At 41.0% G+C, this 27,444-nt stretch overlaps 1 pseudogene; it reads left to right on the top strand.

Moving 5' to 3' along the window:
• Nucleotides 1-3,977: 3,977 nt before the first annotated feature.
• LOC118837261 lies at nt 3,978-8,086 on the top strand (annotated as a pseudogene).
• Nucleotides 8,087-27,444: the final 19,358 nt, after the last annotated feature.

The following is a 27,444-nucleotide window of genomic DNA, read 5'->3' as shown; positions in this document are numbered from 1 at the left end:
GATTAAAGAGGAACCTGAAAGTTAATAATAATAATTCGCTTTTCATTGCAGTTTAAGATTTGTAAAGCATTTTTTTCAAAAATAACACTTTTGGTTTTGGCCTGTGATTTAAACAGTGTATGGAATTCCTGGTGTGAAAATTCCCTTCACCAATAAGGATCAGCTTTATTGATGATGATCAGCTTTTCTGAGATGTATGATGTTGGAGTTTTTTGGGTCACTGAAGATGTTAAGAGTTTTGCCCAAGTCCACAGAGATAGTCTATCTTAGGGGTAAATTTTAAACTAGGTCTTCTTAACTCCAAGATCATTCTTTTTAACTACCATGCCATACCGATACTTGTGAAGTAGGTAGGTATAGTGGTGTATAGTGGTGTTCAGGGAAAACTAGTATCTCTGGTGTGAGGCTACTGAGCCCTTCTCAGGGCTGCTTTCCACCTTTCTGTCCACCTGTACTCCAACTCTCCAAGTTGGCTCCAAGAAGCTGTAGCATGCACAGTGGCCACACCCTGGTAAACTGTTTTGGCAGATGGACTTAAACTAGGTTGAGGTAACTGATGGACCTCAAACCCATTGCTGAGTTAGAGAGGTGATGATCTGTGATGTGATGACCTCCCCCAGTGGAATGGACTGATGTGAACAATTTATTTTAACAGGTCATTAAGGCAGTGGAAACAGGTGCTGTGGAGCATTTAGAGCTTGGTTAGACATTGAAGATGTCATCCATTGCATCCAAGCCATCTTCAGTGGTCTTGACTTTTGTCTTGCAACTGGACTCCAATGCCTCAGGAAGGGAGAGTAAGAGAGGCACAACTCTGCCTCACTTAAATCCAATTTATGCACAAGTAAAAAGATGCCATCCATACCATTGTTATTATTTTTACATCCCTCCAAAGTCCTGTGACAACGGGCAAGTGATGAAGCAGCAGGCACAGTTACAGTGGGAGCTCTGGTCACAACCCTGCACACAGGCCCCCCAAGCCAGAGGGTCATCTTCTCACTAGACTGAAGCAGCAGTGGGATTGAGTAACTGCCTGGCTGTCTGAGCAGCCTTTTTAAAGGACCACATTGCTCACCTCCTGGTGTGAGGAAGGGTCTAGAAAAAGTGCCCTAAAAATTGTCTACTTCAAAAAAAAATTGTTTGCTTCACCCAACCATCCCTGACCTGCTTACTGTGGCAGGAGGAGATCCTACTGCAATGTTGAAATACACAAAAATGTATAAAAACTTTTGCAAAGATGATTCCACTCACCATACATGGAATGTGTGCATGTTTATGGACAACATGAAATCCAGTAGACCTGAAAGATGAACAGCTATTGTTGTGAGAGAACTCAACAGGTATCGCATCCAAAGAGCAGCCCTGAGTGGGACAAGGGTGGCAAATAAAGGCCAGCTCACTGAAGTCACAGCTGGATACATGTTTTTCTGGAGTGGCCACAGTGATGGGGAGCATCATGAAGTTGGCATAAGTTTTTCCATCAAAACTAATCTAGTCAACAAGCTCATATGCCCACCAAAAGGAGTGAATGATAAGCTCATGACAATGCAATCGCCACTTGCAGGAAAGCTCCATGCCACCATCATCAATGCGTATGCTCCCACCATGATGAACTCTCATAAGGTCAAAGAAAAATTTTATGAAGACCTGGAGACCCCTATCATCAATGTGTTGAAAGAGGACAAGCTTGTAATTCTGGGTGACTTTAATGCCAGATATCATTCTAGTCCTCTTCAAGCATGGACAACAACCAGTGCTAATATTATCCTCACTTGAGGATAATGAGAAAGTTAGATGAGAAAATTAAGATTCTAAGAAATTAAATTATTTGCCTAAGTAATTATCTAGTAAGTATCTGAGGTATTATTCCAACCTAGATCTCTTGATTCCAGAGTCTGGTGCTCTCCCTATTAGACTACACAAAAACATTGATAATGAATATTAGGGCCCTGATAGAGAGCTTGGACACCAGGTAAACCTGATCCGTTTGAGGATGTAGAGTGCAGAATGTAGAAGAAAGATCATTGAATTTTGGAGTCAAAAAATCTGAGGTTGAGTCTTGGCTCTGGCACTACCTAGATTATTACAAGTAAGTCATTCAACTTTCCTGAGTCTTGGTTTCTTTAGCTATAAAACGGAAGTAGTAATACTAGCATTGTATAACTCACCAAATTATTTTGAATGAATTATACTCAAAGCACTACCAGAACATCATGTTTTTGACTAACATGACCAGCAAGATGGAAGACTAGGCATTTTTTCTGATCCTATCATGACCTCTCATACCTTTCCAAAATAGGAATTTTCTGCCAGAGATAAAGCAACTTCAGTTGTTTCCATGATCTAGGATGCCAATAACCCAAACAAGGCAAAAGCTTGAGGAACAATAGAGAAGGATAATCTCTAATCCTGAATATGCTTACTCAGCACCCCCTCACCCACCATGCACCATGCTCCCAGCAACAGGGCTGCACAAGTTGACACACTAGCTTACAACAAAACTGAACTCCATACCACAGGTTCACTCTCTCCCTATCAAGTGCTGTGGAGATCCAAATGGCAAAAATTTGCTCAGGCTGCAATAGCAGCAAGAAGTGGTAATACTCTGGGTCTTAACAGAGATTGGCTAGAGAATAGAGGAACAAAGGGGAAAGGGATAGGCTTTGTGGCTATGCCAGGAACCGAACTTAAATCTATACTCCAACCTTCCACCTACTCCCAATGCTATGGAGATCCAAACTCCAAAAGGCAGAAATCAGCTCAGGCTGTAATAGCATTGTGATGGGACTCTGTGGTGCTCAACCAGAGAGCTGAGAAACAGAGGGAATGGGGACAGAGTACATGTGTGTGGCTGTGCATATGCTAAGCATTAGGGAAAATACCCGGCATTTGGCTAGGGCCACTTCTGTTCCCTTAGAATTCACTTGGAGGGCCGAAACTGAGGCTGGTGAAACATGAATTGCCCAGCCTGGGAAAAGGTTGAGACTTTTTGAGATCCAGCTCTCAGGGAAACTTCCATCAAAGAGGAGGGAGTCAGAAAGTGAACAACTGGGGAAAGTAGGAAAAGGTGCTATTGGATGAATGATGGAAGCTGCGTTATAGCTCTCAGTCATATCACAACTCTCAGCAGCATTACAGCTCAAACCGGAGTTCCTGCCACCAGGGAGTCTCCTCTGGCCTTGACACACCTTGAAACTATATGCAGTCCCTTATAATAGAAGGTTAAGTAAGGGTTTTTTGGGGGGTGGGGTGGGGTTTAAATGCATTTTATTTTAGATAACCTACATGACATGGTTTTTAAAACAATGCCTCCACTCCAAATAAGTCAAGGTCAAAAATAAATGAATAAAGCTCAAGATGACATCAGTCCAAGTTTGTCCAAGTCCTGGTGTTGTGTAGATGACAAAAAGCAGCAGCCAGCTATGATGACAGGTGATTCAAAGTAATCAGCTGAATTTTTTTAACATGTCTCTATTTCTAAACCTACTGACCATTTTCCCCTCCACCTTCAGGCACAGCCTGTTTGTGATCTCCTGGATCTTGTAAATGTCAGAGAACATATCATCCTGGATGATGTGGTCCTGGTAGAAGACCCTGGAGGTGGAAGAAGGGAGGCAGCGGCAGTGCTAGTGCTGTGGGGCCTGAGCTCCGGGTAAGCACAATCCAGCCGGAGCAGGAGTGGGCGGAAAAGCTAAGCAAGGGTTTTATACAATTATTTTGCTTTTTATTTGTTTTCTAGTATCATTCCTGATGACACCCAATATTTTGATATGGAGTCATTAAAATAACAGAATTTTGGGAGGGTCCAGGTGGGGCCAGAAATGCCAAGCAGCCAAACACTCCCATCATGGCAGTGGTGGTAACCGCAGCTTTGGGACAGTGATGGACAGCGGGAGCCTGGCTATCCTTCTCTCTGCTACCCTGGATGCTGTGTGCCTCCAGAAGCTGCCCTGACCCGACCCACCCCCGGCCAGACAATGGAGAAGTATTTCCTGGGGCAGAGCATGCTCCGGAGCTCATGGGACCAAGTGTTTGCTTCCTTCTGGCAGTGTTACCCCAACCCCTACAGCAAGCATGTGCTGACAGAGGACATTGTGCACCAGAAGGTGCTGTCCAGGTGGCTTCTAACATAGACCAACAGGATGCCCTGCTGGCAGGAGCCCTTTATTTTTGCTAATGTAGCACACTCGGTGTACATCCCCCAGGACTCTACTGTGCATACCCCGCATCAGACCATGACCACTTTCACCTGGAACATCAATCATGCCCAGCTGATGGTGGTGGAGGAAAGATGTGTTTACTGTGTGAAGCCTTTAAACAGTGACTGGACTGAAATCCCGCAGGAGGCCTGGGTCTCCTCCAGTTTGTTTAGAAGCTGTACAGGAGGGGCGGAGCCAAGATGGCGGCTGGAAAGCAGGGACCAGCCTGAGCTCCCTGCCGAGCCCCTCCAAAAACCTATAAAAAATGGCTCTGAACCAATTCTAGAACGGCAGAACCCACAGAACAGCAGAGGGAAGCAGGGCTCCAGCCCAGGACAGCCTGGATGGTCTCTGGGTGAGGTCTATCCCGCACGGAGCTGGGAGCTGGGAACAGAGTGGAGTAGAGCCCAGCCTGAGCGACTTGGACCATCCAGACCAGAAGCCGGGCAGAGGGGGCCCTAGCGCCCTGATTCAGTGAGCTGCGGCAGTTACGAGACTTCTCAACCCACAAACACCAAAGACTGCTGAGAAGGTTAGTGGGAAAAGCTGCGGGAGTGGAAGGAGTTCGCGGTTCGGCTTCCAGCCCCGGGGGCAGTGGAGGTGGGGCAGCTAGGCTGCTGCTGCTTCCGGCTCCAGGCCCACCTGGTGGGAGGAATTAAGTGGCGGAACAGAACAGGGGTGCACAGCCTGCCGAAGATCTGAGCCCAGTTCGGATTGGGGGTCCTTGGGGAAGGAGCAGTGCTGGTGCGGCAGAGCTGGCACCTCCCCCCCAAACGTGGAACATAGAACTCTCTAGTCTACAAGCAGTCATACCCCACTGAAAAACTCAAAGGTCAAGTTAGTTGGCTGGGATTATGGCCAGGCAGCGAAAACGCACCGAGATTCAGTCTCAGACTCTGCATTCTTTCTTTGCTGACAAAGAAGACCAAAACATACAGACAGAAGAAATTAATAAAGTCAAAGAGCCTACAACAGAAACCTCCAAGAAAAACAGGAACTGGTCCCAGGCCATGGAAGAGCTCAAAAAGGATTTGGAAAAGCAAGTTAGAGAAGTAGAGGAAAAATTGGGAAGAGAAATGAGAAGGATGCGAGAAAACCATGAAAAACAAGTCAATGACTTGCTAAAGGAGACCCAAAAAAATACCAAAAAATACACTGAAGAAAACAACACCTTAAAAAACAGATTAACTCAAATGGCAAAAGAGCTCCAAAAAGCCAATGAGGAGAAGAATGCCTTGAAAGGCAGAATTAGCCAAATGGAAAAGGAGGTCCAAAAGACCACTGAAGAAAATACTACTTTAAAAATTAGATTGGAGCAAATGGAAGCTAGTGACTTTATGAGAAATCAGGATATTATAAAACAGAACCAAAGGAATGAAAAAATGGAAGACAATGTGAATATCTCCTTGGAAAAACCACTGACCTGGAAAATAGATCCAGGAGAGATAATTTAAAAATAATTGGACTACCTGAAAGCCATGATCAAAAAAAGAGCCTAGATATCATCTTTCAAGAAATTATCAAGGAGAACTGCCCTGATATTCTAGAGTCACGGGGCAAAATAGAAATTGAAAGAATCCATCGATCGCCTCCTCAAATAGATCCAAAAAAGAAATCTCCTAGGAATATTGTCGCCAAATTCCAGAGCTCCCAGATCAAGGAGAAAATACTGCAAGCAGCCAGAAAGAAACAATTTGAGTATTGTGGAAACCCAATCAGAATAACCCAGGATCTGGCAGCTTCTACATTAAGAGATCGAAGGGCTTGGAATGCGATATTCCGGAGGTCAATGGAGCTAGGATTAAAACCTCGAATCACCTACCCAGCAAAACTGAGTATTGTGCTCCAAGGCAAAATATGGATTTTCAATAAAATAGAGGACTTTCAAGCTTTCTCAGTGAAAAGACCAGAACTGAATAGAAAATTTGACTTTCAAACATAAGAATCAAGAGAAGCATGAAAAGGTAATCAAGAAACAGAAATTGCAAGGGACTTACTAAAGTTGAACTATTTTGTTTACATTCCTACATGGAAAGAGGACATGGATGATTCATGAGACCTCAGTATTAGGGTAGCTGAAGGGAATATGCATATATATATATATATGTTTATGTATATATATATAAGTGAATGTGTATGTATGTATATATCTATGTGTATATATATATATGTGTGTGACACAGGGTGAGTTGAAGATGAAGGGAAGATATCTAAAAGAAATAAAATGAAATTAAGGGATGAGAGAGCATCATACTGAGAGAGGGAGATAGGGAGAGATAGAATGGGGTGGATTATCTCACATAAAGGTGGCAAGAGGAAGCAGTTCTGTGGGAGGAGGGGAGAGGGCAGGTGAGGGGGGAATGAGTGAACCTTGCGCTCACCAGATTTGGCCTGAGGAGGGAATACCATACATACTCAGTTGTGTATCTTACCCCACAGGAAAGAAGAGGGAGGAAGAAAAAAAAAATAAAAGGGGGGGGATGATGGAGGGGAGGGCAGATGGGGGTGAAGGTAATCAAAAACAAACACTTTGGAAAGGGGACAGGGTCAAGGGAGAAAATTCAATAAAGCGGGATGGGTTGGGAAGGAGCAAAATGTAGTTAGTCTTTCACAACATGAGTATTATGGAAGGGTTATACATAATGATACACATGTGGCCTAGGTTGAATTGCTCGACTTCTTAGGGAGGGTGGGTGGGAAGGGAAGAGGGGAGAGAATTTGGAACTCAAAGTTTTAAAATCAGATGTTCAAAAACAAACAAAAAAAATTGCATGCAATTAAAAAATAAGATACACAGGCAATGGGGCATAGAAATTTATCTTGCCCTACAAGAAAGGAAGGGAAAAGGAGATGAGAGGGGAGGGGGGTGATAGAGGGGAGGGCTGACTGGGGAACATGGCAACCAGAATATATGCCATCTTGGAGTTGGGGGGGGAGGGTAGAAATGGGGAGAAAATTTGTAATTCAAACTATTGTGATAATCAATGCTGAAAACTAAATATGTCAAATAAATAAATTTAAATTAAAAAAAAAAGAAGCTGTACAGGAGGTTAGCCTAGCTAGATACAAAAGTAATGTGACCAAGACCATCAGTGGCTTTGAGTACCTCTTGGCCAAGCTGCAATGTGAAGCTCCTTCTAAGACGCTTGTTGAAACAGCTAAGGAAGCAGGTTGTTGCATGTTCATTCTCGAAGAGGACCATTGACATCAGGGAAATGAAGACATGACTTGCAGTTGACTTTGATTTGAGTGATGGAGGGCTGTGCAAAGTCATCAGCCTCACTTTCTCAGCCAGAGCCATCTGGGTCCAGTGGCCTGATACCAGGAGGACTGGAGATGGTCCAGGAAGCAATGGGAGACCCTGGCCCTTTCAGGCTAAGGTCTTTTTAGGTTCTCACTTTGAGTGAGGTACCACCCATTCAGTGAATAGGCCTCTTTAAGAAGGTAATCAAGGGATGGCCCCTTTAATCAAAACTCAAAAAAGAAAATCAAACTGGGAGGGGAAGACCCTCAGGGTTCCTTGCCAAAAGAGAAAGTTACTATTTGGTATTTATATTCACCCTGGGCTAGGAGAGCAGGGATCTATTGTCCAATCTATGAAGTCTGGAGTGAATTGGGTTTAAGGCTTGGTCACAAGATGAGTTTTTAAGGAAGCAAGTGAGAAGGTGAAGGAAACTGCTCTGGCAGCTATGGAGGAGGCCAAGGACCTGGCCAGCAAGGCAGCCACGGAGGAGCAACAGCAACACTGTGTTAAAAGGAGTCACCCTACTGCTCCCCTGCAACAAAAAAGCCCTGCTGCCCTCTCAGATCACCAGTACCCAAGGCTGAGAGCCTCTTGCCAAGACCTGGCATTGGGCCTGGAGCCCCAGCCCCTGAGCAGACCATAAGCACAATGCAACCACAAACAATCTAGCTCTTGTTGCATTACCCACCCTCTGTCTGAGTTGTAATTTATCATTAAAAATCAATTTTCAATCCTGAAAAAAATAACAATTTTGAAGGGATCTTAGAGATCTTCTTTAAACTTTTTATTTTGTGAATATAATGGGACTTTGCACATGCTTTGAAGACAGAGCCATCCATGTGGGAGATGGCAAGGATCTTCTTCGGGGAGAAGATATTCTCCTATTCCATGCAGGTGGGAGTATCCTTTTTTCATTGGTTTAACTCTTTCTCTGTCTCTCTGTCTCTCTCTCTGTCTCGTCTCCCTCTTTCCTAGCAGTGTCTGGTAATAAAGGTCCCATTGACCTACAGCCCAGGTACCATGAACTAAGCTGAGTTAGGGGAAGAGGGAGGGTTAACTTCCCCGTCTCCCTTTTAGGCCCTGTGGCCCCAAGAAACAGGCTTTGTTTGGGTCCGTTTCATTTGTTCTTTTCAGTTCCAGGTGCAGGTGCTGGTGTCCCCTTGTATGGCCACTCGATATTCTTGGCGGCTATGAATATTCTGGCATAGTTCTGAATCACAAAGTATAACAGACTCTCTATATGGAAGACAGAACCAAAACATTTATTCAAACACCAGAAAGCCAAATCCATCACAGCAACAAGAAAATTTATACACATTATCACTGCAAGGAGCACCACCATTCCAAAGCCTTTCCCCTTCTTGGGCCTTCCCATAAACATTCACAACCAGCTGCCTGCTTGCCTGCTTCCTCTCTCTCTCTCCCTCAGATCTGATCACCTTCCTCTGTTCTGCTCCACCTATTCAGCAAGCTCCTCCCACAACAGGCTTCATGTAATTTAGGCATCCATGTGACTCAAGCAGGTCACATGGTCCTATTAACGGATGGGAAAGATCTTCCCATTAAGCAAAAATACATTAGCAATACACCCCTGACCCAGGAGATCAAGCCATGGTGATTTTGGAGGCAGGATTCTAGGGTAGATATTGTTTCTAGCCCAGCAAGGTGACCTTGAGAAGCCAGGACACTCAGACTCAAGCCCAAGAGGGCTTTGGACTTGGAACTTGGTAGGAACATACTTGCCTGTGAATCAGATTTAAGTGAGGCAGAGTTGCACAAAGTCTTCAGTCTCACTCTCTCTTCCAGACTCATCGATGTCCAGTGGCAAGACAAAAGTGAGGATGACTGGCGATTGCCTGGGATGCAGTGGATGACCTTAGTGTCTTTGACGTGTGATCAAGCTCTAAGCACCCTGCTTCAGCAGTTTTCATGGCCACTGGAACAAACTGTTTTCATCTGTCCATTTGGCTGCCCATGCCTTCATATGCTTGGGGCAGACAACCCCCCTAACTCACCAATCGGTTTGAGGCCTGTCAGTTACCTGGCTTAGCCCATCTACCCAGATGGAACACTCTATATAGGAAGTGAATTAAACTGTGAACCTAATGCTCCTCACCTGCCCCAGAGATTGAAATGGCTTAAGGGGGGATTAATCTCTAGTAGGTGCGTGTGTGTGTGTGTGTGTGTGTGTGTGTGTGTGTGTTCTTGCTTTACCTTGGAAGTAATTATTTCTTTGTAAAAACTAATCTGACTGTTAAGTGGCTAAATGGAACTGGGATGTATGGGACCCCTAAAATTGAGGAAACACAATTGGTGAAAGCTTGAGCTAATGGCAGAAAGACTAGATACCCCCAAAGCTCCATAAGAAAACTGGAGAACCCTGGGGGCAGTTAATATAACGTCCCTAGCCTAGAGGCAGTGAAGGCCTGAGTACTCACTGTTACATAAGTAAGGAAGCTGTGAGAAATTATTCATTTGGACCCCTACTCTATTCCAATCAGTATTAATCAGTTTGATATTTTACATAAATCATATGGGGATAATTAGGTAAGATAGCTTCTTTTATAATGGTCTTTCATAATAGGCCTTTTATAATGGGGCCTCAAACTTTAATGTAATGTTCACTACTTGTTTACCAGCTCACTTGCATAACCACAAGAATGCTGGCAAAAGATTATCTCCATTCTGTTTTACTCAAATTCCATGTCCAAACTCAGCATGCCTTAATGCTCTGGAAAGTCTTCCAACTTATTTTTGTACCTCTGGACTATTCTTTCTTGTCCAACCTGAGTAGGTGGCCATCTTATGACCACTTAGTGGAGTAGCCCTGTGCCTTCACCCAACCTGTGATTCTTCTTCCCCCACGCCCCTAGCTGATACATCATTTTGGGCCCTGTAGAGCAAGGTATATGAACCAATGAGGTTCTGTATTTTACCATGCCTCTTTTGCATATTTGTGTATCAAAACCTATAAAAACAAGGTCCTGGGGGCCAGGGGCATCTCAGATCATGAGGAAGATCCACTTCATTAATAAAGTGCCAGTGGCTCAGAGCTCAGTGATTTTTCTTGCAAATGGGGCAATTACAATCCTCACAAAGCTGAGACCCAGAGAATTTAAATGAGTTGCTCAAAGTTACAAAACAGCTAACGACAGCACCTGGACTAGAACCCAGATTTCATAACTTCTGGTCACTTTTCATTATTACCTCAGTGTCTTTATTTTAATAATCAATAGTTCTGCCAGAAATCATCAGATTTCTTTTTTCTTTCTTTGTCTTTTTTTCTTTTTTCTTTTACAGAATGTCTAGTCCTTTATACTTAAGAATAAATTAAAATGAGGAGGATTTGTGATTTTGTTGGCATGAGGAATTAAGTGTTAGGGAACTGTGTGAGGCAAGGAGAGGTGGTGACTTTTTCAGGGTCATATTGTTATTCAAATCACACTCAGCCCTTATTGATTTTAATTCCAGCACTGTTTTATTCCCTCCTTTAGGTGCTCAAATGAGTATTTGTTATTTGATTTGCTAACAATGACACTGAGTTGCTATTCCCCTATAGCTCTGTGGACCATAAACTCCAAGTAGCATCCCTGAAATTCAGGGCACATCATACACATACCCAGTTGGTTAAAAATAAATATTATTTTAATTTTAAGTAAAGACTCACTTGTGACAAAGGCAAAAACCAAGAGAAAATTATGTTAATTCTGAATAGCACTTGACAATGTTCCCTTGGTCTGAGTTATCTTTGAATTCGTGGAGAGAACAGGAACAGAACTTTCCCAGAGACCATTCTGATAAGGACACTTCAGGATGCCCTGGGAACAAGCCTGTTGCCTCAGTCTCAGAATAGTAAAGATTTGTTTTCCTGCTTTTGACTGGGGATATAAAGGTAAATATGCAGCCACTCACGTAGAAGTTTTCTGTCTCAGAGAAGAGGTTTCAGAAGACGTGGGTTACTTTACAATATAGTATGTGATAAATAAGGGTTTTTCATCTCACCCACAGAAAATACCCATAATTCTCTGCTCAGAAATCTGATCTTTCTTATAGAGAACATTGAAGCCCTAGCCTCAGAAAAATACCATTGCTATTCTTTTATCCTTTCGATGCAATGAAAAGAAACAAAAATAATTCTGGACGTAGAATCAAAGAAACCTGTATTTAAGTCACACAACTTACCAGTAATGTGACCTGGATACCTCCATGAACTTCAGTTTTCTTATCTGCAAAAGAAGGAGAAGGGCACCTGCAGATGCTTTCTTCAATAGGTTGTTAGGGGGAAAGAAGTTGGTAAACTTTAAGGTGCTATAGAAATGTGAATTGTTATTCATTTATTCATTCATTCAATAAATATGTATCAAAGGCCTGCCATGGACCCATCACTGTGCTAAGTATTGTGAGAATACAAAGATGTTGGACATTGTTTTCAAGAAGCTTAAAATCTAGAAATGAAGAGAAAGACAAGAACACAAAAACATTAGAGAGTTGTCCAAGTGCAACGGGTGTTTCGAAGAAGCAGAAAATCAGAAGAGGTAGACTCCATAGAACACATTGACAGACAGGATGGAAGAGGATGGGGAGTAGGAGCATCCTATCTCACTATTACTTCAGTATTCACTTTATGCTGGAATAGTAGGAGGATATTATAGGAAAAGAATAATTTCTAGTTCTTCAACTCTGATCTAATCATCTAATCTAATGTTTATATCCTTTATTCTAAGCTTTCATTCACGTTACTCCCCTGCATGCACTCCTTTCCAGTCAAATTGGCTTGGTATTATCAATATGCAACATTTCATCTCCTACTTTTGTACCTTTACACCGATAGTTAACCATGTATGGAATGCCCTCTATCCTCTCTCTTAAAATAATTGACTTCCTTCAAAGCACAACTCAGGTGCCACACTTCTTTTGCAAGTCATCCAACTCCTCATTATCACCATTTGTTAGAGCTCTTTCCCACTTGAAATTTCTTCCCACTTGAGATTTTTACGTACTTTGCATTTATTATTTAGATACATGTTCAATCCTTCAATAGAATGGAAACTGTTTTTGCACCATCACACCCTTTCCTTTTTTGTAAGTCTAGGGATTAGTGTACAGTGCCTGGCATATAGTAAGCACTTAATAACATTCTTTCCTATAACATTTTACAAATGAGTTCATATTCTAGTCTGCTGTTGCCTTTATGGGCCATCTCTCTCTCTCTCTCTCTCTCTCTCTCTCTCTCTCTCTCTGTCTCCAAGTAAGTCAGATATTTGCTGATTAAGGGGTATCTTGAACTTTTTTGGTCTTCTTGTGGAAATTCATTTACTTTCATTAAATTTCTGGATGAAATTATTATAGTAAGTGTCAATGTTGGTTCTATTGTCCATTGTCCATTTTTTATTTTAAATGAATTGTTTGAGTAACTCATGGTTCAATCATTTTAATTGTATTCCATTCCTTTTTCTCATATTTATTTCTTCATCTTTTTGTTTAAATTCTAATCTTAGCTCTAATCAACTAAAATCAGAATTTGTCTAAACTGTATAAAAATATGTAACTCAGGGATAATTCCCGCATCAATAACATGTTCTATAACATGTTCTATAAAGTGTGCTATAACACGTTATACAAAGTGTTCATAACATGAAACTTATGTGTAATCTACATGTCCTTTTCTCTCTCTTTTTTTCTTGAATTGTACTTTTCCATTTATTTCTCCCCATCTTCACCTTTTCCCCACCTTTACATTGAAGTAACCAGGTATCGGGGTACATGGTGATTTTATTTGGAGGATTTTATCAAGTTCTTCATAGAATTTCCTCTACCACATCTTTACCGATCCATATTGGTCCATAAGTTACAGCTATTTTCATGGGTTTTTTTGGTTAATACTTATCATTAGTACTGCAATACATGATGACAATATATCTCATAAAATAATGTTGTTTGTAGCTCTTGGGCATATAACAAAAAGCACTCCAACCATTCCTTTCTTTGTTACTGCAAAGTATACCAGTGATCCACTTAGACCTTGTCTTTTCTTTTGGTTTCATTTATAGCAATAATGTCAAGATTGATGTGATTCATTTCCTCTAACAATTGGTTATTGGACAAAAATATCACATTTAGAGTATCAGTAGTTTAAGTGGAAGGTTGTTGATGGTCTAAAAAGTAGGTGATTGTTAGTACCCCTTTCTTCTTTTCCCACCACTCTGCATTTATCACTGTAGAAGTAGAGAGTGCCACATAGGATTGAGTGCATTTTTCAATTTTTTTCTTTGTTTCATGGGTTGCCATGGTTCCCCCCAGATATACTATCATGTGGCCATCCTACCAGTGATAAGACTTACTGTGAATTGCTAGTCTGGTTCCCCAGAAAATGGAGTCAGTTTATTACCAGGGCCACATCTGAAGCTTTTTGAGCATGGTAGAACCTAAACTCCACTAACTTGAAGAACCCAGAATCAACTCCACACCAGAATGAGGTATCAAACTATGATTTTGGAGGGGAATCATTCCCATGGCATTGGAAGATAAAGACTGTATGCTTATCAGATTTGCAAATGACAACCAGCTAGAAGAAATAGTTAATGTGTTGGATTGGAGAAGTTCTTGGTGGGCTAGTGTCACCCTAAGGTTCAGGGCCCCTGAAAGTAAGCTCTAGGCTTACAAACTAAGGAGGCCAGGTTCTTTCTGAATCATTAATGTATGGGACAGGATTTTTAAATAATAGGAGAGACATCCTTAGGAGAAACAAAGTAAATTTATTCTACAAACCTTGCAAGATTTGGGCACACCTCCATAATGGAGGAGGGGAGGTAAAAGGGAACCTGCCTTAATTTATACTCTTTAATGAAAAGATTCCCACCCACCTCTATCCCTTCTCACCATTGGCTGGAGGTGGGCTTACAGTCTAGGCACGAAAACTACACAGAGGACCAAGGTTGATCTGGTCCATTCAGGTTTTTCCCTATCAGAACTAACTGCCAGGGTGGCGTCTGAAAGTCTAGGAGAAGAAATGGGGTGGGGGGGAGGAGAGACCTTCCTGGAGCAGAGAACAGATAGCTCACAGGAAGTTCATTATCCTCTAACATCTGAGAGAGAGGGGGAAGGGGTGCCCACAGTTCCAGGCCCTGACCTTCCAAAATCACAAAGCCAAATCCCAAAACCCCTCTCCTACTCCCTTAGACATACCCTGTGAAGTCTTCACAATTATCCATCCCATTCATTAATACCCCACCTAGATTTCTTCAGGAAAATCTCAAAGTTGTGGATAATGGGGTTTCTTCCCACAGAAGTACTCTATGTACAATAAAGGCATTGAATATGCAATGACTTTAATTTTCTCTATCAAAAAACATATGACACAAGGAACTCAAGGGCATACATAAACACATTCAGGAAAAAAATACTCATCACATCACATGCATTTTACTCTCCCTAGAAGACTCATTGTCAAACTTCTGAACAAATGTTATACATTCACTTTGGATCTGATCACCATCTGGTGAGAGAAATGATTATTAAATAACTAATTATTTAAACCTCTGAGATCAGGTTTTTTTCCCTTCCTAGGTCCTAATTGTCTGTTAGGCTAAGCAAGCATCTAAAGGATATTGTTGATGGATGAGATTGCCCAAATCCCTGGAGTACAAGCCTTGCAATTCTGGGTGGGAGTTGTTGCCCCACCCAATTAGAGAAACTCAACAAAGAATTTTATCTAAGGTGAATTCCAGCCCATTGTGTTGCACTCAGGCAGGTCTGAGCAGAGGTGGACTCACTTTTGCCTAGATTGCCCTGAGGGGAAGGGAGGGTGGTCTGGATAAGAGATGAGTTTCTTTGTCCAAGACAGAGCAATCAGAGTCACACACCCTCAGCCCCTCATTGGAATAAGCCCACCTCTCATCATAATATTCATTCCCCTCATTATTTGTTAATCAGAATTGATTGCCACCCTCTGGAATACCCACTCTTCCAAGTGCACGTAAGCATTGAGGAGGTTCCATGAGGGGTCGTTGGCATTCGAGAGTGCCACTGACTTGTTTTATTTATTATTGCTAGCATGATCAATAAAATGATTAATTACCCAGAAACAACGTCTCTTGAACTTTTTATAAGTCACACTGAGCAATTAACAGCAATTATCATGGAGAGCTGGCAAGGTCCTTTATCTCCTAGCCCCTCACCAAATGGCGTTAGTTATCTAGCTGTGTGGGTATCATAACAGTGTATTTTTTTTTTCCTCATCTGAGAAAAATCCTGTTTTGGAAATTTCCATCTATTGGTTGAGGTTCAACCCATGAGACTGGAAATGTTAATTTCAAAGGATGCTAGTCACTGGTATTTGATCAGAAAAAGAAATAGAAAGAAGAAAATAGTGAGATCTATTTTCAGTTCTAATATCAGTTCTATTTCCATTTTTCTTTTTTTTATTTTAATTACCCATTTAAGCAATTCAGAATACAATGACTTTAATTGAAATTATTCCTTTTTCTCATATTAATTTCTCTTTTTTCACACATTTTAGTTTTTGCTCTAATGAGTTGATTGTCTGATTATATACGCACAACTGCTTCAGGGATACTTTTCATATTAATAAGATCTCTTTTATTCAAATAAATTCTTTATGGTGTTATTTGGTATTTATCATGTCCATACCTACCAATGTTTGTTTGGTTTTTTTAAATCTTATTTTATTTTAAAGGAAGTGGTTTACATTATAGGGAGATATCAGAATCCTAGTCTTGGCCTCACCTGGAAGGCACATGTTGTCTACTGCCATGTGCCTCTGTTGTAAGCCACCTTTGCTATTTCTGGTTCGAAAGGGAGAGAAACCCCTTCTCATGTTTGCTGGAAGTCTAAGGGATTCAACACTTCTGGTGTGAGTGAACTGTCCCCAAAAGGCATGGAGCCATTTCTCCTTAAGCAGACTACAAAAAGAAGAGAGTTTTATTTGACAAGAGACTATTCCCCCAACTCAACCACCAATCATTAAGAGGTTGTACAATTGTTTGTGGAGCTGTGAACTAATCCAACATTTCTGGAGAACAGTTTGGAGCTATGCCCAAAGGGCTATAAAATTATGACCCTTTGACCCAGCAATACAACTACTATGTCTGTACTTCAAGGAGATCAAATAAAAAGGAAAAAGACCCACATGTACAAAAATGTTTATAGCAGCTCTTTTTGTTGAGGCAAAAAAAATTGGAAACTGAAGGGATGCTCATCAATTGGAGGATGGCTGAACAACTTATGATACATGAATATGATGAAATATTGTTGTGCTATAAGAAATAATGAAGGGGATGGTTTCAGAAAAACTCAAAAAGATTTATAAGAACTGATCCAAAATGATATGAGCAAGACTAGGACAACAATCTACCCACTAATAGTAATATTGTAAAGGTAATCAACTGTGAAAGACTGACTCTGCTCAAAATAATGATCCGCTACAACTTCAAATGAATCATGATGTAAGATCTTATCCACCTCCAGATAGAGAACTGATGGACTCTGCATTATTTTTCTTTATTTTTCTTTCTTTTTTCCCACCTAGAACATAGCTAATGTGGAAATATTATTTTTGTATAACTTCTCATGTATAATAGGTGTTGTATTGTTCTCTCATTAAAGAACTATGTTCTACAACTTCCCCAAGGAATCCATTCCAGGGCTTAAAAATTAAGAAGGGGAAGAGAGAGAGGAAGGGAAACGAGCCTTAATACAGCACCTACTATGTTCCAGGCACTGTGCTAAGGGTTTTGCAAATAACCCAGGGAGAATACTTTAATTTCATATTCCATAGACTAAAATGGGTGATAGTTAAGAAGACATGGGGAAAGTTGTCGTTTGTGATTTTGGTTTCTTGGTTATGTTAATGGGATAGGGTCCTATGATGTCAATGGTTTGGGAAACTTCTGGTTGAGTAAACTCCTCCACCAGTGCAGTTCAATGCTTCCTCTATAACTTATAGTTACAGAAATTTGCTTAGAACATGGAATGCTTAGGTGACTTGCTTCAATCAGTGTGTGCCAGAGGCAAGACCCAGCTTTCTATCCACCAACTTTAGAGTTTTCTGATTGCTTCTTTGTTGTAATGGGAGCATGGAGAAAATGACTCCCAGAAGATGTCAGAAGCCTCCCTACCATTTAGGGTAGGAGCAAAATGACTCATACAGGGAATGAAAAGAGACTTAGAAATAGGATCAGGGTATCGTAAAGGAAGTGAAAAGTAGCAAGTGGGGAGCAGGTAGCATCACATAGTGAAACCATTACCAGAGCAGTGACCCAGGTTCTCTTGGTCCCAATTCGGCTATGTAAACTCTTGATATGTGAACATGGGGCAAATTATCTCTCTGAGTCTTAGTTTGTAGATTTTTTTAAATGGGGAATTAGTCCATTGCCGAGTATGCACCCCAAAGAGGTCATAGACAGAAAAGTCTCATATATGCCAAAATATTCATGGAAGAACTTTTTATGGTTGTAAAGAATTGGAAACAAAGTAGATGCTCATTGATTGGGGATTGGCTAAACACATTATGGCACATGGAATGTAATGGTATGTTGCTGCACCATAAGAAGTTACGAATGTGAAGAATTCAGAGAAGCATGAGAAGATTTAAAAGATCTGGTACAGAGCCAAGTAAGCAAAAACAAGAAAATATGATGATCGCTACAACAACATAAATGGAAAGAACAGCAAACACAAACTGCTGTGTACCTATAATGATGAAGGTTAGCCCTAGAAAAGAGTTGGGAAAGTGTACCTCTCTTTTCTTTGCAGAGGTAGGGGCCTATGGATATGGAATATTGCATATATATTTAGACACAATTGTTGTGTCTCTTCATTTTACTTATCTGTTTTGTTTTCTCTTTTTAAAATTTTTTGTTACACGGCGTGGCTTATTGGATGGGAGAAGATCTAGGAGGGACTTCAGAGGCTATAGTTCTTTCTTTTACATATGAGGAAAGTGAGGCCCAGGGAGGTTAAATGACTTGCCCAAGGTCACATAGGAAGTAAGTGGCAGAAGTGCAATGTGAACCTTAGAGTTTCCTTACTCCAAATTCACTGGTCTTTCCATTGTGTTAGGCTGCCAATCAATGAGGATGTTGTTATAACAAAAGATATAAGGACAAATTGTAAACAAATAAAATAGGAGGGTTGGGCCAGATGACCTTTAAGGTCTTTTCTTGCTCTAAACACTTCTGGTTTTAAATTGGAAGGTGAAAGAAGTTAGGGTTAAGCTGAACTCCCTTAATATAGATATCTATATACATCTACCTATCTATCTCTCTATCTATCTATCTCTCTATCTATCTATCTGTATCTAATCTATGTGTATATGTATATATGTACATATATACACATACATTTTTATGTGTGTATGTGTATATATATCTGTTTATTTATATCTATGTATATGACTTCTTATTCAGAGTAAAAGTCAATGAATTTATGTTTCAGGAGCAACAAAGAGTTGGAAAGAAACCAACTCTGATAGGAGAGCAGTACTTCCAGCCTTGCCCATGACCAACTCACTGAGGAAAAATTAGGTGTCCACACTGAAGAGTAGCTTTTTAGTTTGTCAAAACCACAATGGAAGGAAACTCATTATCTCCGCTCTCTCAGATTTTCTCATTAGTGAACTTTTTCCACATTAAATGTGTTAAAGCGCCTAACAACAGACATGATTTTGAGTTTTAAACATATTTCGGTAATTCAGAACAGGCATGCTAACTCCAGAAGGGTGAGCAGAATGGGATGGCTAGGGGAGAAAAAAAAAGTCCAAACCAAAGGAATGGGAAGGAATCATTGCAAAAAAGCACAAAGTTTATTCTTCTTGGTTCTGTATTTAAGGACTTATGTTATAGAATCTGTATCTTTTCCATAGTAATACCTTATATTTAATATTCTAATTGGACTTCTCAAAGAGCTTTGATAGTCATTATCTCACTTGCTTCCTGTAGGGACATGATAAGGACATAATAAATGTTTATTGATGGTGAAGTTGATTTAATGGTATCACCTCCATTTTACAGATGAGGAATCTGAGACAAAGAGAAATTGAGATGCTTGCCCAAGATTAGCCAGCAAGTTAGTCTGGAAGCTGGAACTAAAACTCAGGTTTTGTGACTCCTAGCTATCATAACTGTTATGCTAACAATGTGCAAGTAGTAAAATGCCATCATGCATACATACTTTTTGTTGACTATGTAACCTGTGACCCAGCATTCCAAGCTCTAGGCTTACATGGACTGGGCTCCATCTTGGAGGGGGTAAGGTAGGGTGGTTCTTCTCAAAAATAATTTCTCATTGGGCTTGTGTTGCCCTCATTCAGAGTTTCCTCTGGAAGCCTCAGAATATAGCTTGTGTCTAGTTAGTTACTGATGTGACTAAGGGTTCTAGATTTTTTATTAACCAATCAAGGAAAGTGTTTGTCTATGATGAGTTAATTAAATCATTTTTTGACTGCAACAACTGAAGAAATATGAGGATTGAGGGTATGTGGGAGTGGTGGGCAAGGGACTTGTTTATGACCTTGTTTAAAAACCCTTTGGCTCAATTAAAATCACATGCTTGTGAACTGATGTCAGTATTTGGTAGTACTTATCTGTGTGAAAAAAAATTTTCAAAAATGAAATACATTAAATCTCATTACAGAATAGAATTCCCAGATAATCATTTGTGATTGAATTTGAGGATAGGAAACATTAATTTTAAACCCCAACCAGTCAAAATGTTATTCCTCCCCAAAAGGAGGGATTCTTCTCATTAGTAGGCCTACATTACAAAAAATCATTCTAAATTATTATTATATTTGGAATTTCATCAATAAAATATTTGTGGAAATTTGTTTTTTTTCTCTTTTTCTATAAGTACCTGCCTAATGTACTTTATTCTGTCTCTTGGTCTGCAAAGCCTAAAATACTATCTATTGCTTTACAAAAAATGTTTGCTGACCTCTGCACTAATGAATTGTTGGTGGACCTGAAACTTAGGACAACAATTCTGGAAAACAATTTGGAACTACGTAAATCAGGTGGCTAAAATGTCTATACTCTTTGATCTAGAGATTCCACTATCGGATATATACCTCAAGGTAGTCACTATAAAAAGAAAAAAGGCTCTGAATATACCCAGTGTTTATAAGATCAACTGAGTTAGCATAGGTGAAGTACTTTGCAAATTTTAAAGTGCTAGGTATTATTATTATGTTATATTATTATTATAAGCTCCAGGTATTATTATTCTAGCGTGGCAAAGAACTGGACATTTTGAGTTTAAGAATGTCTTCGGGATCCTCAATTTGAAATGCTCAACAGGAAGTTGGTGATGAACTAAAGCTCAGAGGAGAAACTAGAGCTGTATACATTGATGATGATGATGACGATGATGACGACGATGATGATGATGATAGCATTTATATAGTGCTTTAAGGTTTGCAAAGAACTTGACATATATTGTTTCATTTGATTCTTACAATAGCCCCGTAAAGTATTTAATACTCCAAGATGAAAAGTGGTGGTAATATTACCCCCACTCTATAGATGAGGAGACTGAGACTTAGAGGTTAATTGACCTGCCCAAGGTCACATAGCTGTTAAGCATCTGAGGAAAGAGTTGAATTCAGCTCCGCCTGACTCTGGCTGGAGCACTCTATTCACTGTACCACCTAGTGGCCCAGACTGGAAGTCATCTGCATAAAGATCAGGATTAAACCAACGGGCGCTACTGAGGTTACCTGGAGAGAATATAGAGGGAGAAGAGAAGAGGAGACAGGTCAGAATCTTGGGGAATAAGGTAAATAATGTGGATGATGAGCCAGAAATTGAGATTGAGAATGAGCGATCAGACAAGTAAGAGGCAAACCAGGAGAGAGTGATGTCATGAAAATCATGAGAACCTGGATGAGAAACAGTCTATGTGAGGAGAGGGTGGTTAATAGCGGCAAAGACTGTTGAAGATAAGTTGAGAATCCAGATTTCAAAGAGCAGAGGAATGTGTGAGAAGAGAGGAAGTAGCGATACAGTATAAACCAGAGATGTCAAACATGGTGCCAGCCTACATTGGGCCTGCAAAACTCCCAAGTGTGTCTGGAACCAGATTAAAATATAACTAGTAAATGTTAAAGAAAACAAATAAAAATACAATAGAACCTAGATGATGTTAATATGTGTTTTTCTAAGTTAGTATGTGGCAAGTAGAGATCCTTATGTACAGTTTAGTGACCTCCATTCGTATTTGAGTCTGACATCACTGCTACAGGCAACGTTTTCAAGGAGTTTGGACCATGTGGAAGAAAGGCAACGTGCACAGTAGGAATAAAAACTCTGGACTATTTTGTAAGGGGGTGAGATGAGTAGGCAAAGGTCTTGACAGCTGCCTGAGAGACCTATTTTTTTGTATTGAGGTAGGCCTTTCTAACAAAAGAACTGAAAATATTTTGATTAGTCTCAGGCCAACTGGCCTGAGTCATTCTTACAAAAGAATTCTACCTCTCTCCATCCTACTCCCACCCTACAGTGTGAGCAATATTTCAATTTATTTATTCTTTTAAATTAAATGTTTGCAATTAACAAGCATTTATTTTCTCTCCTTCATCCCGCACTCCACCACTGGAAAAAAAAAAAGTTTTTCAATTGAAATGCCACCCGCTCTTTACCTTGGAGTATAAGGTGTTTTTTTCTGGGTGGGGGGATGTTCCTTTTTCCTTTTTGGGACTTCCTGATTTCTCCACCATCCCTCCTCACCCCCCTCTCCCCCCTCATTTTTGTGTGTTCTCTTATCCCATTAGAATTTAAGCTTTCTGAATGTAAGGACTCTCTCTTTTCTACTCCTCCTCTTTTTCCTTCTCTCTCTCTCTCTCTCTCTCTCTCTCTCTCTCTCTCTCTCTGTATCCCCAGTGCTCACTGCCATGCCTGGCACACGATAGATGCTTAATTCATGTTTATTGACTATGACTTAATAAATGCTTGTTAGATTTTAGTTATTTTTCCATTCTTCCCAACTGAGTGCTTTATTTGATTTATGGTTTCTGCTAGATAGAGGTTCTACCTGATTGAGGCAGATGAATTAGGAGAGAATATGCTGTGTTGCAGCTTGATCTATATTTGCATAAATGTAACTACCCAAAATAGCCCACGATGAATTTGGGTTACCAAGATGTTCTGTCATTAAACAGACTCCACATTATGCATGTTATCTCCAATGGTAATGTCAGTTTCTTGAGAGCAGACGTTGTGTTATAAACTTTTACTGTTTTCCCTAGAATGTCAGAACAATGGAAGGTATAGAGCTGGCACTCAGTAAATTCTTAGGATCATAGATTTAGAACTAGAAGGATGGTTGAATTAAAATTGAGAAATGTGAAATGTGAAACCACAAGCAACCATTGCCCATATGAGTGAGGGCTTCCAGAGAAACATCAATTGTATGATGTCCTCTGTCCCATACTTATCTCTTCAGGTTGCCAGCTGGAGCTCCCTTCTGTATGGTGGTGTCCCAACTTTCCTAGGATCTCCAGGTATTCTAATTCCAGAGGTTCAGAACTCTTCATTATACCAGAGCTGCTGCTTATATACAATCAGATGGATATGTGTTCTGTCTTCCCCCTTTTCTCTGTTTTCCAATCATGAGGCTGCTACATACAGTAGAAAGAACTTTGAACCTGGAGTCAGAGGATTTGCATTTGAATCCCAGTCCAACTACTTGCTCCTTCAGTCACCTGGGGATGTCTCTTAAGTTCTTCATCTACAAAATGAAGGGGTTAGACAAATGACCTCTGAAGTCCCTGCTAGACCTAAATCAACCATTCTACAAGTGTATCAAAATTTGTGAGCTTACATTTCCTGATAAGTGTTTTTTTTTGGGGGAGGTGTAGGGGGAGCGGAATAGATGGGCTGTATCTTACTGAGAATACTTTAAGAAGGACTTGTTTTTAGAGAAGAATATGTGATGTCAGTGAAAGAACCCATAGATCAGAGAGCATCCCAGCCCCAAGCTCCTTTTCTTCTCACTGTGTAGAGGCCCAGCATATAAATGCCTCTAGATCTTCAAGCCCCATTTGACTGGCTGATTGTGGGATGTAATGTGCAAGGAGGTGCATTCTGAGCAAGCACTGGGGTTGAGAGTTTATACCTGACGTACTTTATATGAGTATAACAGGAGCAATTGAGAAATTCAGTAGTCACCTGTGGGGAAAGGGTGACCCTTTAAGCTGCTAATTATGTTTGCGTAGTATTAGGATTCCTTGTAAACCTGGCATAATTTCCCTGCTTTGAATACTAGGGTGAAGTCGTGGTATATAGTGGAGTTGAGGATGGGGAATTCTGGTTCCGGATGGCAACCAGAGCTCTAACAATGATTGTGTATGTGAACCTGACTCTGTAAGAATGTTTTAGTGAAGCTTCAGCCAGCATTCTTGTGCATGTACCAACACCTTAAAAAAACCAAACCCTAGAAAACAGAGGCATTTAATATTCAATAACAGACAGTCCTTGAGATGAAAGGGAAGCAGCACAATGACCCTCTGGTGCTTTGGGGAATTCTAATTTCATTCTCATTTCTGAGATAGTATAAACTGGACTGGAATACCTCTAGCTTTCCCTACCTTCTCTCTGTTTCTACCCTGGCCCTTCTCTTTCTCTTCTCCCTTCCTCCCCTCTCTAGGGAACTGCCTTCAAATATTTGAACAGTTGGCAAGGGAAGGAGGGCTTAGCATTATTCTCCTTGGCCCCAGAGGGTAGAACTGTGAGCAACGTTGGAAGGTAACAAGGAGTCAGATTTCAGTTCAGTACAAGGAAGGACTTCACCAAAGTTAGAACTGGCCAAAAGTGGATTGAGTTGCTTTGTATGGAAGTGAGTTCTCAGTCGCTCAAAAAAATGTAAGCAGAAGTATAGCCACTTTCCAGGGAAGTACTATCGAGAGGGAATTCCTTGGCCGAATGGGAGGTTGGAATAGGTGTTGTCTATGATTCTACCCACAAAGTGCTTAGCCCAACACCTGGAACTTGGTAGGCACATTAAATGATTATTGTCGACCTGATTTCAATTCTGTGATTTATGAGATGGTTGTTGTCTTTCGTTCTCCAAGAGGACCAAAATGACATCACTGTGTTAGAGCCAAATTACAGTGTGTCCGAGTGTGGCTGATCACAGGTTGGGCACAAATAGTCCGTGTGAATATTTGGGGTGGATTTTCTAAATTTGCACATCTCACATTTCTTTTAAGCTACTTTATGAGATATGTAAAAAGCCAACAAGCATGTGCAGCTTATAATTAAACTGGTAGCTGGGTGCCCTTCTTCTATGGCTAGAGGGCTGGGCAAGATTGAGTCTTGGGGTGGGAGGGAGAGGTAGAGAGGAGGCAGCAACATGGACAATGCCCTAGTTTAGATGTGAAGTTATAAGATGCAAACTGGAGCCAGGGATGGGTTTTGCAATGGCAGAATGAACCAAACGGCTGAATGTTCTAAGGTAAATGACCAGGCAGTTCAGAAATGTGGAACTAATCTAGAACATCTGCCCATGCAGAATGTGCAGACAAAAAAAACCATAGCTAACCTTCCAGATGTAAAACATCTAGTAACCAAAGATAGGAAGGAAGTGAAGTTTTCCTAGTTTCTGAAAATACTCAGTTTGTATAATTCATTCCAATTGCTGGGTGACTCTTAAAGCTAGTGTTGAACGGTTTCAGAGACAGTGAGGTAATTTAAGTCAGTCTAGGCCAGGAGTTCTTTGAGGAGTATGTCCCCAGCAGGAAGTTAAGGAGATGATTTCTCTCTCCTCTGCCCCGGGAGCCATGGTGTCCAGCAGCTGAGCTGCTCACCCAGCAGGAGACACCCAGTTCAAAAGAGTCTGAGGTTTAGTAGATGGAACATTTTCCAGAAGGACAGAAGTCTAAAGACACTGTCATTTGAGGCTGGAAGTGTCTTTGAGGACCTCTGACAGAAATGAAGAGAGGCGGTCTTGGACTGAAGGTAGAGTTAGCCCTGGTCATCAAGAATTGAGCTGCAGAAGTTGTAAACCATGGGAGCCCAGCTTAGGCCCTCACCCCTGCCAGGGGAGACACTACCCAAAGAGGAGTTAGTGAGGATGCGCCAGCAGAGAAAGAATCCTGAAGCCCTGCAGTTCTGGAGTTGTACATTACTTTGGCCACATGTTCCCTGTATGTGTGCCTGACTACCATTTACCATAAGTTTGGGGCTGCCTTGCCCACAGATGGTGTTTGTATTTGTGGGAGAATGAGCTCAAGTCTATTGGGGAGGGTGGAATATTTTGTAGCAGCTTATTTTTACTATGGCATTTTGGTAAATTCATTTGCTTTAAACTTACTAGAGTTCCTCACTTACTACTATAGGGAAACAAAATAGTAAGGCTCATGAGCTGTAGTTACAGGAGGGGTATGGACTCACAGACTACCCCTAGAACTTGAGGGAGCAACCACTCTCTGGGTGACCCAACCTGCCAGTACAAGTGTGAGTTAGGGGAGTATCCCAGAGGGGGTGCTACACTAATATACATAGAGATTACGTTAGTGAAGGAGAGCCACAAAAAGCATATTAAGAATTTAAAATCATGTCTGGAATTTTTATCCCCTTGCCTTTCCTCTATCCAAAAGTTTATTTTCATAGAATCAAGGGCTCTTAGAGTTAGAAAGAACTTTCCAGGTTATCTAGTTCCAACCACGGCAGAACAGGGATGCCTTCTACCATATCTCTGACAAGCAGCCATCCATGTTTTATTTGAACGTGTCTAGTGAAGAAAAGCCCAATACCTCCCAAGGGAGTACATTTCACTTTTGGATATCTCTGATTGTTAGGGAGTTTTCCTTAAGTAGACCTGACATTTGCCCTTCTGTCACTTCCATTCATTACTCCTAGTTCAGTCTTGGGGCCGAGCAGAGCAAGCCTAATCTCTCATCCACAGAGGAGTCCTTCAAACACTTGAAGTTGTCTCTACTGTTGGCTAAACATTCCAAATTTCTTCAACCAAGTTTTGGATGCCATGGTCTTATCCCCATCCCTGGAACCTTCCTCTGAAGAGGGTCCAGTTTGTGTGTGTGTGTGTGTGTGTGTGTGTGTGAGAAAACACATGCATGTGCATGTTTGCATGCACATGCATGTATGTGCACACACACATACAGAGTTGATAAACAGAATTGAGAGATGACGAGATGGGCTACCATAATAGGTTGTGAGTTCCCTATCACTTCAAAGAGGTATATTGGTGACATTCACGGGATTCATGTTTGATTAGGGTCAGATTTATATGTCATCTGAGATTCCTTTCTAACTCTACAATTCAATAAGATCCAGAAATATAATTTGAATGTTTGTGGCTAAATATTTCTTTCCGTCTAAAATTGAGTAGCCAAGGAGTAACTGAGTCCTAGAGCATTATAATTTTCTGTTATAATGTGGAATTTTTAAGGATGGCGTCAGAGCTCAATCATTTGAACCCTTTGTGTTTTGGCTGCTATACAAAGTAAACCCCTTCAAAGGGTAATTACGTGGGCCCGTGTATTTTGTTGATTCTAGGCCCAAGCTAGTGATTTTCCTTAGTGATAGGCTTTAAAGTTTAATATTGGTCAGCTCTGGTCAGTGAGCCCAGGAACCAAGAGAAAAAAATGAGAACGAGATGGATTACGGGCCTGCAAACATCTCTCCAGGGTCCATCTTGTCTTTGATTTGTTTTTTATGTGGATATTCTCACTCCCCTCTACGGCTGCAAATATCCCCTGACCTACATGCCAGAGCTGAATAATTGGACGGGTAGTGCTTACACGTGTTTTGGGGCTCAGCTTTTAATCATCTACAAAGAGTGTTTGGCCCCCCCCCTTTAAAAACACTCCTGTAAAGTTGGATTCAGTCCTCTGTCTGCTCCACACTTTCTGAGCCTGCAGGCTGCTGCTGAGCCAAGACGCAGTGAAGCCAGAAATACAGGTCAAAAGTTACTAAGAGTTAGCGCGTCTTGTTGGCAAGGTCCTGTAGAATATCCTCATTAAAGCAT

Source organism: Trichosurus vulpecula, chromosome 1, assembly GCF_011100635.1.
Source record: "Trichosurus vulpecula isolate mTriVul1 chromosome 1, mTriVul1.pri, whole genome shotgun sequence".
Classification (NCBI taxonomy): domain Eukaryota; kingdom Metazoa; phylum Chordata; class Mammalia; order Diprotodontia; family Phalangeridae; genus Trichosurus; species Trichosurus vulpecula.
The sequence above is the reverse complement of the archived record's forward strand: the minus strand, read 5'-3'. Positions and strand labels throughout refer to the sequence as shown.